Source organism: Amblyomma maculatum, chromosome 10 (assembly GCF_055883805.1).
Source record: "Amblyomma maculatum isolate TAMU_Amacu chromosome 10, ASM5588380v1, whole genome shotgun sequence".
Lineage (NCBI taxonomy): Eukaryota > Metazoa > Arthropoda > Arachnida > Ixodida > Ixodidae > Amblyomma > Amblyomma maculatum.
This window is the reverse complement of record NC_139353.1, coordinates 100,538,908-100,544,435: the sequence shown is the minus strand read 5'-3', so window position 1 is coordinate 100,544,435 and position 5,528 is coordinate 100,538,908. Positions and strand designations below refer to the sequence as shown.

The 5,528-nt window shown below is 45.7% G+C and overlaps 1 non-coding gene across 1 annotated transcript; it reads right to left on the bottom strand.

Moving 5' to 3' along the window:
- Positions 1-683: 683 nt before the first annotated feature.
- Positions 684-756, bottom strand: TRNAP-CGG (transfer RNA proline (anticodon CGG)). Its single transcript has one exon. It is a non-coding gene; the product is annotated as a tRNA-Pro (tRNA).
- Between the last annotated feature and the right edge of the window lie 4,772 nt (positions 757-5,528).

The window sequence follows — 5,528 nt, the reverse complement described above, 5'->3', positions numbered from 1 at the left end:
TCCTTTACAATGTACCACGTAACGGTGCCCTGCCAACACCGCCAAAACCTTTCAACTCCTCTCGTTTTCACCAGAGATACCTGGGAAGCTCCCCCGCTCAGCTGGCAACTGAGTGATGAACATCGATGTAATCCAACAAGCCAAAGTAACGGCACTCGGCACGAGAGCCTTCAACTAACGACCACACATGTTATTCCCCACGGTATTTCAGTAAACGATTTGGCCATCGGCACTGCTACGACAACTCAGCGATAATCAAGGACATTTACTTTCGTGTGTCATTCACAGAATCAATACGTTCAGTTGATTGGTTAGTTTGTGGTGTTTAACGTCCCAAAGCAACTTCAGGCTATGAGAGACGCCGTAGTGGAGGACTCCGAAAATTTCGACCACCTGGGGTTCTTTAACGGGCACTGACATCGCACAGCACACGGGCGCCTTGCTTGTCGCCTCCATCGAAAAGCGGCCGCCGAGGACGTTCAGTTGATTCAACTACACACGCGGTGAAGGTATAGTGCAGTGAATCTATTTATAAGCAAGAACATTCCAGTCCAGTGTGAGGACATATGGTAGGTGCGGAAAGACACAGCTCGCAATATCCGGATTTACTGGGATAAAGTAAGGTTATCCAAACAGCTGTGAAACATGGGTTTATACAGAACAGAGCAGAAAAGAAAATTACTTGGCCTCGTCCGGGATTTGAACCCGGGACCTCTCGCACCCGAAGCGAGAATCATACCCCTAGACCAACGAGCCACTTCGTTTTGAAATGGTATTTATTACACGTGGTTATGTACAGAAAGGGTTATGTACACAGACTATTTACAGTGCACTCAACCGTTGTTTAGCTGCACAACAGAAAACACAACTAAAAGGCAGGCAAAGATAAACACCATGTTACCAGGGGAAACCAGTCAGGTTGAAAGGAATTTTCATCATAAATGTCCTTCAGCTGCAGCAACATTCTGGTAAAATAGAGTCTAGGTGGATCAGCAGGCTCAGCCTTGCGATCCAACATGCGTGTCATCACCAAGCTATGAAGTCCAAACAGGAAAAACATGTCATATGGTAAGTAATCAGATTGTGTAAATGCAAAATACCGGACACTGTACGAATTTAAAAGAAAATCATTCTTTAGAGTTCTTTGCAGCACGGCCCCAAAGAGAATCACGTCTTTGCAATTAACGACACAGGGTTCAATTGTTTCAGGCACATCACACAGACGACAGTTTGCAGAAGATACAAAAATAGTTTTCCCATGAAGCTTTCTGTTAACAGATAGAGCTTCGGTGTGTAATTTAAAGAAATAATGTTTTCGCGCAAGGAGAAATCTAAAATTTACGCACCCTTTTTAGAACATCATAACCCTTAAAACCAAGGTATGAAGAACGATGCAGTTGTGGCAAAAAAAGCACTGCCATCAATTCCTTGTGTAGCCTCTTGCGCGAAACGGAATACAAGCCCGCATTCGAGAATACTACTGTCAAAACCTCACCGAAGCATATACTTGCTGCAACATCTTAGAACCTGTGGGTGGTCAGTAAAATCTGAAGAAACCACTAAGTCGGGAAGCAAATTTATAAAATTAACTTGTAGAAACGCTCTAATAATCGGAAGGGAACAATCACGATAAAAGATGAAACTGGCAACTAACTGCCTTACATACAAGTGCACTAAGCCGAGTCCCCCTACGCAAACAAGTCTGAATAGGTTATCAAGTCGAATCGGTTCAAAGTTTGATGACCAAATAAACGTCGCATATATTCGGTGAAAACGCTAGATGTAATGTCTAGCACAGTAGAGGACCTGAAGCACGTAATATATTTTTGTCACTTGAAACATGCTACAAGCCTGAGCCCGACCAAACATTGAGAGCCGATAGGAGACAAATGTATTAGCATAACGCTGGACGACAAAAACTCGCTATTTCCAGTAATTTCCACTTGACTTAAATGCATGCACTGGATATTTAGGAGGCATACATAACCATTTACCTCCTGCATCTAGGAGCAGTGTTGAGCCCCGCGAACCAAACCAAAGGCCGGAACTTTTGTAGTGGTTCATCTGAGCACCAGAAACAATGCGAAATTGTTTTATGCTGGATACAATTTTTTCTATACTTTGTTTGCCAGTGCAAAAAAACGCAAGATCATCCGCATATCTAAGCATTTTAACCTCATTTCCAGGGAGAGGGAATCTATGGATACAACTGTTATGTACAACAGTCAGACAAAGTGGCTGCAAGTAAATAGCAAAAAGCAGCGGAGGCATCGCACAGCCTTGCTTCACAAAAGAGTTGATTGGTACGGGACTTGATAGGTGGCCATTTACAATCACACGAGTCGAGCAATTCCTACAAAAAAGTTACACCCCTTCAGTACTACAGAGCCAACATTCGCTAGCTCCAGAAGAGAAAACAGGAAAGAATGATGAACTAGATCAAATGCTTTTGCGAGGTCGACCTGAAGCAAAGCAACCTGATCATGAGAGCAGGAGCACGATTCGAAGATTGTGCGCGCAATATGTACATTACTTTGTATGGCTCGGCCCCTCAAGCTGCACGTCTGGTGAGGGCCAATGAGAACCGACATTGCGAACTATAGGCGATTTGATAAAAGTTTTGTGAAAATCTTGTAATTCACATTTGCCAGGGTGATTGGTCTATAGCCTTCCACTGAGCGTATTTTTTCTTCATCACTACTCTTTGGAATTAGGAATGTGTGGCATTTTGTAAAAGTCTCGGGAAAGGCTTCTACACGAAAAATCTGAAATCACGAAAACATCTAGCAGGATAGGAGCAAGAACAGTTTTAAAAGCTTTGTAAAATTCAGAGGAATTGTCATCATGGCCAGGCGTTTTTGAGAGAGGTAACTGATCAATTGCCACGTCTGCCTCCTTCTTCGTGAAGGACCTACTAATTTCAGAACGATCATCTTCTGATAAAGGGGTTACCGGGGATGTGAAATGCGAGATAATGCCAGAATTTCTCACAGGAGGAGTGGCAGTTAACATCATTGTGTAATAATCCACGAATGCGGACGTAACCTCATTCGTACTCGTAACTAATGTGCCATTACGCATCAATCCCGGAATCAGCTTTGCAATCGCATGATGACGCTCATCAAGCAAAGCTTGCCGCGTCGGGCGTTCGCAGTGCAAAGCACGCTTGACACGAGATCGAATTAGCTCACCCCTGTATCGTTCCGCATCAAACCTTTATAATTCTATTTTGACACTAGCAAGTTCGTCCGTATATGATTCAGAGGATTCACATTCTTGTTCGTAAAAGTTGCACACGTTTTTTTAGCCGACTGCTGTTCCTTTTTCCACTAAAAAGATTCAATTGAGCCAAGTACATTTGCTATCGCACGTACTTCCTGCTTGAACATTTCCCAAGCGGCGAACAATGGTAATTTTCGGGAAAACATGATTGGAGCTGTGAGCACACACGAATAATATTTTCTTGCTCATTTACCAGCGAAGAGTTTAACTTGCAAAGTTCCCACTGCGGCCTAAACATTGAATGGTCATTGCCAACGTGCCAGGCCACTACCATGCAATAATAAGAAAATGAAACCGGTGTAGTTGCGCATACAAGCCAGCGGGAAACTAATTTACAAGATGCATAAATTCGGTCTAGGCGAGCGTGATAATGCCCTTGAATGTGGGTGAGTGATCTAGAAACGCGCGAGGACGCCCCTGTATTAACCAGTTCTGCATCTTCTGTAACACGGAACATCAGTTCACCGCACCTGTCACTGCGGGTGTCTTGACTAAAGCAATCTATGGGATTACAAACGCAGTTGAAGTCGCCCATTAACACAATAACTCGGTTACAGTGAAGTAAGCTGGCTATGTGTTCAAAGAAATTTATGCGCCTAGTAACAGTATTGAAAGCGTAAACGTTAATTATCCGCCATGGCTTCCTAAAGAGGAGAAGATCGCAACATATCAACCGGCCATCAGCATCGATATAAGTTAGGCCAGATCAATACAGTGTCGTTAGCAGAAACAGAAAACAACCTACCGACACTGCCCACAGCATGCGCAACAATAACAATAAAATCTGCCAAAAATGGCTGTAGAGCCCTCTCGGTCTCCTCCTCACTCTCTATCTTCGTCTCTTAGACTTGCACAATATTTAGATGCCAGCTGTGCAAAAGTCAGCGAAGTTGCATCTGTCTCTGGTGAGACCTAAGGCGCCGTACATTGAGGGTTGCAAGCACTATTCATCCGAGACCGTCATAGTGACGGCACATAGTTTTGCCTGTCAACAGGCGGTGAAGCCGCCTCCGAACCACCGCCAGGCCTCCTTGACCACGAACGCCGGCACTTCCCTTTGAGCTTCGAAGCTCGACCGCTATGGCGATGCTTGTCGCAAGCTTGATCGTCCTCCTCACTGGACTCGGAGGTACATAATGCACGGCGTTTCAAGACTGGCTCATCAGCAGCCGCAAGCCCGTCAGCCACAGAAACCGGTCACTGGTCTTGACGTTGTTGCACAGAAACGGCCACAGGGGTCACAATATCCGGGGAGGCACTCGCTGGGTGTTCGGGAACGAGTGGTGGCTGGCCGGCGGTTGGCTTCTTGTCGGAAGCTTGACACGACGTCTCGTCCAACGCCTAAGACGCAGCGTTGTTCACGTTACTCTCGGACGCATGAGCATTATTTTCTTCCTCAGTAGCCTGTAGAGTGGCATTTGAAGACTCAGCTACAACTGTGGCAGGAAGGTCGCCAGATGCATCAATAATTTAAGAGGCGTGCATGATGTGCTCCCGGAATGCATCGCCTGGAGGCCGGACTCGATGCCGAAGCTTGTCCGCGTATGTAGCCACATACGTCTCCGTTATGCGGCCGAAATGGCGGAAATTTTCGCAACTTGGCGTACGGCAGTGCCGACGAATGTGTCCTACATGTTTGCAGGGGAGGCAGAGAGGTGGTAGGCCAGGTTTTAGAACCAGAATCTGCAATCCACACACAGTTATCTGATGTGGAACGTCACAATGCTAATCCCTTCGGCATGCGTCAACATCCCATCCTAGCTGAGCGTCTTCACCAGTTCCATGTTGGCCACTTTCCAGTTTTCTCTCGAAATCGAAGTGACTTTGCAATACGCTTATAGAGCCTCATGAATAAAGGAGTGATCCAAGCGTTCAGGCAGCCTGAGAAGTTTCACCTTTACCTCATTTGGTTCCGGATCCACGACAACACAGCGACGGTTCTTAACCAATAAATTTCAACATGAGACTAGTTTTCCTTTAGAAAGCGCCAATTCACATGTCACCATCCAGATATGCGGCATTTGAAATTGTCCCATATAGCTTATTTCTTACACATGCACCACGTTCCGAAGGGCCACCTCTTTTTAGTGAAGCACCGACGCGTAATTCCGTCTCCTCAACGGTAGGGTCCCGCAACTTCTTTCTCCTCACTGGTTGGTTCTCAGCGGGTTAACGGCGATTGTTACCGAAAGGTGTCTGTGAACGCAACCTAAAGGTAACATACACTCACTGAAGGCAGGAAATGG